The sequence below is a fragment of the Staurois parvus genome, unplaced genomic scaffold (assembly GCF_062004578.1).
Source record: "Staurois parvus isolate SC_StPar_1 unplaced genomic scaffold, SC_StPar_1.0 ptg001344l, whole genome shotgun sequence".
NCBI classification, from domain to species: domain Eukaryota; kingdom Metazoa; phylum Chordata; class Amphibia; order Anura; family Ranidae; genus Staurois; species Staurois parvus.
In genome coordinates this window covers 380869-392985 of record NW_028319140.1, presented here as the reverse complement: position 1 = coordinate 392985, position 12117 = coordinate 380869, and the positions used below count along the sequence as shown (strand labels likewise).

Genomic DNA, 12117 nt, shown 5'->3' with positions numbered 1-12117 from the left:
TGATTCCCTAAAAAAAAGGGTGTTGAGGTGTGAAATTGCACTGCTATTGTAGGGCCCTGCAGAGATATGAGGGGCCACACCTGAGGGACCTAGTCTACACTCTGCATCATACATAACCCCCCCAGACACCCTCATCCTGACTAACCTGCATGTGTCCAGACATGTCCTCCATCAGAGGGAACACGACAGACCAGCCTCCATCCCGGGACCACAAATCAGATTGTCCAACTCCACCCGCTGGGACTTCCCCTAATAGGGTCTCCTCCTAATACAATCAGGCCTGATATAAAGGACTGGTCCTGCAACAACCAATACACCACCAAATAAATGCAGAGTTCTCCAGTATAGCAAACCCCTAAACTGCCCAGTTCTTCCAGTATGACTGGCCCTGGAAAACGGGACCGGCCCTCCGGTAACACGGGACCGGCCCTCCGGTAACACGGGACCGGCCCTCCGGTAACACGGGACCGGCCCTCCGGTAACACGGGACCGGCCCTCCGGTAACACGGGACCGGCCCTCCGGTAACACGGGACCGGCCCTCCGGTAACACGGGACCGGCCCTCCGGTAACACCGTCCGCAAATTACCGTAGAAGTATAATACTGCCTGGAACAAACAGAAAATCCACCAATGGTAACGACAGTTCACGGAACATATAATAGTCCCTACACCAACACACGGCCCGTCCTGACCTCTCACCCCATAGTATTACAGTACACCTCTATACCGGGATAATACCCCATATAATAATGACACGGCCCGTCCTGACCTCTCACCCCACAGTATTACAGTACACCTCTATACCGGGATAATACCCCATATAATAATGACACGGCCCGTCCTGACCTCTCACCCCACAGTATTACAGTACACCTCTATACCGGGATAATACCCCATATAATAATGACACGGCCCGTCCTGACCTCTCACCCCATAGTATTACAGTACGCCTCTATACCGGGATAATACCCCATATAATAATGACACGGCCCGTCCTGACCTCTCACCCCATAGTATTACAGTACACCTCTATACCGGGATAATACCCCATATAATAATGACACGGCCTGTCCTGACCTCTCACCCCATAGTATTACAGTACACCTCTATACCGGGATAATACCCCATATAATAATGACACGGCCCGTCCTGACCTCTCACCCCACAGTATTACAGTACACCTCTATACCGGGATAATACCCCATATAATAATGACACGGCCCGTCCTGACCTCTCACCCCATAGTATTACAGTACACCTCTATACCGGGATAATACCCCATATAATAATGACACGGCCCGTCCTGACCTCTCACCCCATAGTATTACAGTACACCTCTATACCGGGATAATACCTCATATAATAATGACACGGCCCATCCTGACCTCTCACCCCATAGTATTACAGTACACCTCTATACTGGGATAATACCCCATATAATAATGACACGGCCCGTCCTGACCTCTCACCCCATAGTATTACAGTACACCTCTATACCGGGATAATACCCCTATAATAATGACACGGCCCGTCCTGACCTCTCACCCCATAGTATTACAGTACGCCTCTATACCACGATAATACCTCATATAATAATGACACGGCCCGTCCTGACCTCTCACCCCACAGTATTACAGTACGCCTCTATACCGGGATAATACCCCATATAATAATGACATGGCCCGTCCTGACCTCTCACCCCACAGTATTACAGTACACCTCTATACTGGGATAATACCCCATATAATAATGACACGGCCTGTCCTGACCTCTCACCCCATAGTATTACAGTACGCCTCTATACCGGGATAATACCCCATATAATAATGACACGGCCCGTCCTGACCTCTCACCCCATAGTATTACAGTACGCCTCTATACCGGGATAATACCCCATATAATAATGACACGGCCCGTCCTGACCTCTCACCCCATAGTATTACAGTACGCCTCTATACCGGGATAATACCCCATATAATGACACGGCCCGTCCTGACCTCTCGCCCCATAGTATTACAGTACGCCTCTATACCGGGATAATACCTCATATAATAATGACACGGCCCGTCCTGACCTCTCACCCCATAGTATTACAGTACACCTCTATACCGGGATAATACCTCATATAATAATGACACAGCCCGTCCTGACCTCTCACCCCATAGTATTACAGTACACCTCTATACCAGGATAATACCTCATATAATAATGACACGGCCCGTCCTGACCTCTCACCCCACAGTATTACAGTACACCTCTATACCGGGATAATACCCCATATAATAATGACACGGCCCGTCCTGACCTCTCACCCCATAGTATTACAGTACGCCTCTATACCGGGATAATACCCCATATAATAATGACATGGCCCGTCCTGACCTCTCACCCCATAGTATTACAGTACACCTCTATACCGGGATAATACCCCATATAATGACACGGCCCGTCCTGACCTCTCACCCCATAGTATTACAGTACGCCTCTATACCGGGATAATACCTCATATAATGATGACACGGCCCGTCCTGACCTCTCACCCCATAGTATTACAGTACACCTCTATACCGGGATAATACCCCATATAATAATGACACGGCCCGTCCTGACCTCTCACCCCATAGTATTACAGTACACCTCTATACCGGGATAATACCCCATATAATAATGACACGGCCCGTCCTGACCTCTCACCCCATAGTATTACAGTACACCTCTATACCGGGATAATACCCCATATAATAATGACACGGCCCGTCCTGACCTCTCACCCCATAGTATTACAGTACACCTCTATACCGGGATAATACCCCATATAATAATGACACGGCCTGTCCTGACCTCTCACCCCATAGTATTACAGTACGCCTCTATACCGGGATAATACCCCATATAATAATGACACGGCCCGTCCTGACCTCTCACCCCATAGTATTACAGTACACCTCTATACCGGGATAATACCCCATATAATAATGACACGGCCCGTCCTGACCTCTCACCCCATAGTATTACAGTACGCCTCTATACCGGGATAATACCCCATATAATAATGACACGGCCCGTCCTGACCTCTCACCCCATAGTATTACAGTACGCCTCTATACCGGGATAATACCTCATATAATGATGACACGGCCCGTCCTGACCTCTCACCCCATAGTATTACAGTACACCTCTATACCGGGATAATACCCCATATAATAATGACACGGCCCGTCCTGACCTCTCACCCCATAGTATTACAGTACACCTCTATACCGGGATAATACCCCATATAATAATGACACTGCCCGTCCTGACCTCTCACCCCACAGTATTACAGTACACCTCTATACCGGGATAATACCCCATATAATAATGACACGGCCCGTCCTGACCTCTCACCCCATAGTATTACAGTACGCCTCTATACCGGGATAATACCTCATATAATAATGACACGGCCCGTCCTGACCTCTCACCCCATAGTATTACAGTACGCCTCTATACCGGGATAATACCTCATATAATAATGACACGGCCCGTCCTGACCTCTCGCCCCATAGTATTACAGTACGCCTCTATACCGGGATAATACCTCATATAATAATGACACGGCCCGTCCTGACCTCTCGCCCCATAGTATTACAGTACACCTCTATACCGGGATAATACCCCATATAATAATGACACGGCCCGTCCTGACCTCTCACCCCATAGTATTACAGTACACCTCTATACCGGGATAATACCCCATATAATAATGACACGTACAGTACACCTTAATCATGTGATAATATCTGGGTATGGCCACACAGTGGGGGTTGGGTAATAATGAAGGATTATCTATAGTAAATGAATAATGCTGGTGGTGTGATATCAGTGAACGGGGATATATGTCGGGTATATATATATATAATGGTGGTAATGTACAGGAGTCAGCCATGTGATACGGAGACTATGGGGGAGCTAGTAATGTATAGGAGGTAGGTTGTGGGATGTAAGTAGCCATAGCTGTCTGTGTATCCTACATGGTATGGTGGTGAGACCCCTCAGTCCAGACATAGAGGAGGGTGTGTGATATGGAGATGGGGGGGGGGGGGGCATACATATGAGGGTGACATTATACAGGGTACAGGTCTATAATAATCAGGACACAGCCGTGTACCCTGTATAATACAGTCATGACCAGAAATCTTACCCCTCCCCCCACATTTCTGCAACGCACCACTTCACCCAGAAAATTGCTGCCATGACAAATGTTTCAGCATTCTCCTGTTTATTTCTTGGTTTGTTTTGGTGACACAAAAATGTGGAGGAACAAAAAGCCAAATCTGACGCATTCCACACAAAACCCCAAATATGGACAAAATTATTGGCACCCTCCATGTAATATTTGGTAGCACCCCCCTTGGAACAAATAAGTGACATCAATGGCTTCCTGTCACCAGCAATGAGTTCTTCCACCTCTACTGTAGAGGACATCACCTCGTCCATTGTGACCCCGCACTGTCCACACCCATGTGCCCCCAGCTGTACATAGAGGAACCATTAACTGGGGTCCCCTGACACCCCCCATGGTATAATGGTTAGACATGGATTGATGAGGATGATGATATAGGACAGTGATATGGGGGGGGGGGGGGAGGCGATTTGGAGATATCGGGACCTACAGAGGACTAGATTGGGTGGGTGGAAAAATATTATATACACACAAACATACATATATATAAAATCTCTTGTAGGTGATATCTATGGGGGGCTCTGTATATATATTGTGCCCAAGAATCAATAACAAATATATATGGTCTCCCGACACAGATAAATACATGGGGGGGGGGGGTGTATATCCACATGGAAGAAAAATATATCTGAAAGATTCTTCCCAACTATATTAACATATTTGAAATGCTACAATTTTGGCCGTATTCAATACATTGCAATAAATATACTGGATGTCTTTAAAAATACAAATCTACATTTTTGGAATGAATTTACAAATATATGTAAAATATACGTTAAATTACTTTTTTATATTTGTAAATTAATTCCAAAAATGTAGATTTGTATTTTTAAAGACATCCAGTATATGTATTGCAATGTATTGAATACGGCCAAAATTGTAGCATTTCAAATATATGTTAATATAGTTGGGAAGAATATATATATCAAATAGATTTTTCTTACGTGTGTGTATGTGTGTGTGTACATATATATATATTCCCCCCCCCCCAAGAGAATAGGTGTAGGAATCCCCTCGTCTCCACCGCCTACCCACCTCCGACCACCGGCCCTCCGCTCTACTGTCCCTCCGCTCTACCTCCGACCACCGGCCCTCCGCTCTACCTCCGGCCACCGGCCCTCCGCTCTACTGTCCCTCCGCTCTACCTCCGACCACCGGCCCTCCGCTCTACCTCCGACCACCGGCCCTCCGCTCTACCTCCGACCACCGGCCCTCCGCTCTACCTCCGACCACCGGCCCTCCGCTCTACCTCCGACCACCGGCCCTCCGCTCCACCACCGGCCCTCCGCTCCACCACCGGCCCTCCGTTCCACCACCGGCCCTCCGTTCCACCACCGGCCCTCCGTTCCACCACCGGCCCTCCGTTCCACCACCGGCCCTCCGTTCCACCACCGGCCCTCCGTTCCACCACCGGCCCTCCGTTCCACCTCCGACCACCGGCAATCCGCTCCACCTCCGACCACCGGCCCTCCGCTCCACCTCCGGCCCTCCGCTCCACCTCCGGCCCTCCGCTCCACCTCCGGCCCTCCGCTCTACCTCCGGCCCTCCGCTCTACCTCCAACCACCATCCCTCCGCTCTACCTCCAACCACCATCCCTCCGTTCTACCTCCAACCACCATCCCTCCGTTCTACCTCCAAACACCGGCCCTCCGTTCCACCACCGGCCCTCCGTTCCACCACCGGCCCTCCGTTCCACCACCGGCCCTCCGTTCCACCACCGGCCCTCCGTTCCACCACCGGCCCTCCGTTCCACCACCGGCCCTCCGTTCCACCACCGGCCCTCCGTTCCACCACCGGCCCTCCGTTCCACCACCGGCCCTCCGTTCCACCACCGGCCCTCCGTTCCACCACCGGCCCTCCGTTCCACCACCGGCCCTCCGTTCCACCACCGGCCCTCCGTTCCACCACCGGCCCTCCGTTCCACCACCGGCCCTCCGTTCCACCTCCTACTCGCCTCCCAGTACCCCTTCCCTTTTAGAGAATACAGAACCGAGTATCATATTGGTTGCGAAGTAATTTAGAATTTGTTAATGACAAGAAAAGCAGTAAAATAGATCCCCTGCTGTCAGCAACAACAGATCTCTAACCCATCCAGCAATAATAGACTCCTCCCTCAAAAGCAGACCCCTCCAGCAACAAATGACCCCCAAGAAATATAAGAGCCCACCCCAGGCAACAACAGATCCCCTCCAGCAACAATAGACTCCCCACTCAAAATAGAAGCCCTAGCTAGCAGCATCAACAGACCCTCCAGCACACCCTAGCACCTCTGCCATAGCATACATTCAGTGTTGGTGGTGCCACAACTACATTCCCCTACGTTTCCACTGAAAAAAAAAAAATATATATATATATTTTATATATACACACACACACACACTATGTATATATATATATATACATACATACATACACCACATAGCACAGAAGACGTGAGATGCAGATATTGGGAGTATGAAGAGACCTATATGGGGGACATACAGAGTTCTGGAATAAGAACACTCAGTAGAAGGTCCTCTGTGTGTCAGATATATATATAATACTGGACATAACAGCACAGATATATATGTGGTGTATATAAACTATTACAGAGCAGTATATACAGCGAGGTGATAATATAGTTGGGTATATAAGGGATCTCTCTACAGATTATGTCCCAGCACTAATAAGAATAACAATACTCCAGATATATCTGGGGGGGTGTATGTGCGTATGTATGTGTGTATATATATATATATATGTGTGTGTGTATATATATATATGTGTGTGTATATATATATGTATATATGTGTGTGTGTGTGTGTATATATATATGTATGTGTGTATATATATATATATATATATATATATATATATATATATATATACACACACACTCTCTGTGTACTCAGTGTCCCGGTGCCAACTGTAAGAATGCAGTGATGTATACAGTGTGGGTATATATAATATATAATGCAGGTGACATGTATATATGTGTATTCTCGTGTTCCAGCTCAGATAATAAAATATATATATATGGGGTGTATGATAGTATATATTACATGGGAGGTGTATACAGTAGTGGACTGAATATATGAAGTGTTGATTTATATATATATATATATATATATATATATATATATATATATATATATATATATATATATATATCATAGCTAGTATGTGTGGGGGGCAATGTGTAAATATTCTGCCCTAGCACCAATTTTTTATATATATATATAGGATGTATAGAAGGTGTGTGTATATATGAGCTGTATACAGTATATAATGTAGGGGGTGATGTATACAATATAGATCTAACTTTATGTGGGGGTTCTCTGATAATATGAGGGGTATGTATATAAAGAGGTGTATACAGGATATAATATATATATTTATAGGGGGTGTATACAGAATATATATATATGTATATGGTGTATACAGGATATTATATATATATGGGGGGTGTATACAGGATATAATAGATATATATAGGGGGTGTATACAGGATATAATATATATATATAGGGAGGTGTATACAGGATATAATATATATATATGGGGGGTGTATACAGGATATAATATATATATGGGGGGTGTATACAGGATATAATATATATATAGGGAGGTGTATACAGGATATAATATATATATAGGGAGGTGTATACAGGATATAATATATATATATAGGGAGGTGTATACAGGATATAATATATATATATGGGGGGTGTATACAGGATATAATCTATATATATGGGGGGTGTATACAGGATATAATATATATAAGGGGGGTGTATACAGGATATAATATATATATATATAGGGAGGTGTATACAGGATATAATATATATATATAGGGAGGTGTATACAGGATATATTATATATATATATATATATAGGGAGGTGTATACAGGATATAATATATATATGGGGGGTGTATACAGGATATAATATATATATGGGGGGTGTATACAGGATATAATATATATATATAGGGAGGTGTATACAGGATATAATATATATATATAGGGAGGTGTATACAGGATATATTATATATATATATATATATATATATATAGGGAGGTGTATAGAGGATATAATATATATATAGGAGGTGTATACAGGATATAATATATATATGGGGGGTGTGTATAGGATATAATATATATATGGGGGGGGTGTGTACAGGATATAATATATATATATAGGAGGTGTGTACAGGATAGAATATATATATATAGGGAGGTGTATACAGGATATAATATATATATATATAGGGAGGTGTATACAGGATATAATATATATATATATAGGGAGGTGTATACAGGATATTATTTATATATATATATATATATATATATATATATATATATATATATATATATATATATATATATATATAGGGGGTGTGTACAGGATATAATATATATATAGGGGGTGTGTACAGGATATAATATATATATAGGGAGGTGTATAGAGGATATAATATATATATATGGGGGGTGTATACAGGATATAATATATATATGGGGTGTGTGTACAGGAAATAATATATATATATATATAGGGAGGTGTATACAGGATAGAATATATATATATATATAGGAGGTGTATACAGGATATAATATATATATATATATAGGAGGTGTATACAGGATATAATATATATATAGGGGGTGTATACAGGATATAATATATATATATGGGAGGTGTATACAGGATATAATATATATATAGGGAGGTGTATAGAGGATATAATATATATATATGGGGGGTGTATACAGGATATAATATATATATGGGGTGTGTGTACAGGAAATAATATATATATATATATAGGGAGGTGTATACAGGATAGAATATATATATATATGGGAGGTGTATACAGGATATAATATATATATATGGGGGGTGTATACAGGATATAATATATATATGGGGGGTGTATACAGGATATAACATATATATATAGGGGGTGTGTACAGGATATAATATATATATATAGGGGGTGTGTACAGGATATAATATATATATAGGGAGGTGTATACAGGATATAATATATATATATAGGGAGGTGTATAGAGGATATAATATATATATATAGGAGGTGTATACAGGATATAATATATATATATATGGGGGGTGTATACAGGATATAATATATATATATATGGGGGGTGTACACAGGATATAATATATATATATAGGGGGTGTATACAGGATATAATATATATATATGGGGGGTGTATACAGGATATAATATATATATATGGGGGGTGTATACAGGATATAATATATATATATAGGAGGTGTATACAGGATATAATCTATATATATAGGGGGTGTATACAGGATATAATCTATATATATGGGGGGTGTATACAGGATATAATCTATATATATATAGGGGGTGTATACAGGATATAATCTATATATATATAGGGGGTGTATACAGGATATAATCTATATATATATGGGGGGTGTATACAGGATATAATATATATATAGGGGGTGTATACAGGATATAATCTATATATATGGGGGGTGTATACAGGATATAATATATATATAGGGGGTGTATACAGGATATAATCTATCTATATGGGGGGTGTATACAGGATATAATCTATATATATGGGGGGTGTATACAGGATATAATATATATATGGGGGGTGTATAAAGAATATAATATATATATATGGGGGGTGTAAACAGAATATAATAGATATATGGGGGGTGTATACAGGATATAATAGATATATGGGGGGTGTATACAGGATATAATAGATATATGGGGGGTGTATACAGGATATAATATATATATGGGGGGTGTAAACAGGATATAATAGATATATGGGGGGTGTATACAGGATATAATATATATATGGGGGGTGTAAACAGGATATAATAGATATATGGGGGGTGTATACAGGATATAATATATATATGGGGGGTGTATACAGGATATAATAGATATATGGGGGGTGTATACAGGATATAATATATATATGGGAGGTGTATACAGGATATAATAGATATATGGGGGGTGTATACAGGATATAATAGATATATGGGGGGTGTATACAGGATATAATATATATATGGGGGGTGTGTACAGGATATAATATATATATGGGGGGTGTATACAGGATATAATATATATATGGGGGGTGTAAACAGGATATAATAGATATATGGGGGGTGTATGGTATATACTATATATATTTATGTGGGAGTAACAATGATGCGGCCCGGTGGGGGAGGGGGGACACGGTCGGTTGGGGGGTACAGAGATGGGGTCAAGCCAGTAACGGTTCTCCCACCTCCCCCACCCGGGTCAGGCCGCCCCGGTCCGGGTCTCACCGGTATTTGTCCTGTCGGTGCACCCCCGGCAGAGTTCGGTGTCTCAGCACCCCCGGTGGGGGTGGGTATTCCTGTCTGTCGCCACCTCCGGCCTCCTCTCCCGCCTGTCTCCCCCCAGCGGGCTCCGGTGCCCGGTGAGGCCTGGTGCGTCGGCCGGAGCCGGGGCCTTGAGTAGAGGAGGAGTCCGACAGGGGTGAGGAGAGGACGGGCTGCGCGGTGTGCTCCCCCCAGGGTGGGGTGGGGGGAAGGAAGGGGGTCCCGGGTACCGAGGAGGAGGGGGACACTCCGGACTTACCTGTCATTACTTTCTACGCCATCTTGGATCGACTTGTCAGGAGCCGCCGCACTGCATGATGGGAAGAGCACCGACACCAACACTACATACACCGATCACAACACCGATCACCGACACTACTGCATGATGGGAAGAGCCCTTATCACCTACCGATCACTTACCGCATTGCATGATGAGAACCGACACCACACTACATACACCGATCACTGATCCCAACACCGACACCACACTACATACACCAAGTACTGATCCCGACACCGACACCACACTACATACACCAAGTACTGATCCCAACACCGACACCACACTACATACACCAAGTACTGATCCCGACACCACACTACATACACTGACACCACACTACATACACTGACACCACACTACATACACTGACACCACACTACATACACTGACACCACACTACATACACTGATCACTGATCCCAACACTGACACCACACTACATACACCAAGTACTGATCCCAACACTGACCACACTACATACACTGACACCACACTACATACACCAAGTACTGATCCCAACACTGACACCACACTACATACACTGACACCACACTACATACACCAAGTACTGATCCCAACACTGACACCACACTACATACACTGACACCACACTACATACACCAAGTACTGATCCCGACACCACACTACATACACTGACACCACACTACATACACTGATCACTGATCCCAACACTGACACCACACTACATACACTGACACCACACTACATACACCAAGTACTGATCCCAACACTGACACCACACTACATACACTGACACCACACTACATACACCAAGTACTGATCCCAACACTGACCACACTACATACACTGACACCACACTACATACACCAAGTACTGATCCCAACACTGACACCACACTACATACACCAAGTACTGATCCCGACACCACACTACATACACTGACACCACACTACATACACTGATCACTGATCCCAACACTGACACCACACTACATACACTGACACCACACTACATACACCAAGTACTGATCCCAACACTGACACCACACTACATACACTGACACCACACTACATACACCAAGTACTGATCCCAACACTGACCACACTACATACACTGACACCACACTACATACACCAAGTACTGATCCCAACACTGACACCACACTACATACACCAAGTACTGATCCCAACACTGACACCACACTACATACACCAAGTACTGATCCCGACACCACACTACATACACTGAC

General features: G+C 43.6%; 1 protein-coding gene across 1 annotated transcript in view; it reads right to left on the bottom strand.

Moving 5' to 3' along the window:
* Positions 1-10994, bottom strand: part of HELZ (helicase with zinc finger) — a 115680-nt gene extending 104686 nt beyond the window's left edge. Inside the window, exon 1 of the mRNA XM_089661465.1 lies at positions 10864-10994. The gene's annotated coding sequence lies outside the window, so the exon portion shown is untranslated. The remainder of the gene's footprint in view (positions 1-10863) is intronic.
* Between the last annotated feature and the right edge of the window lie 1123 nt (positions 10995-12117).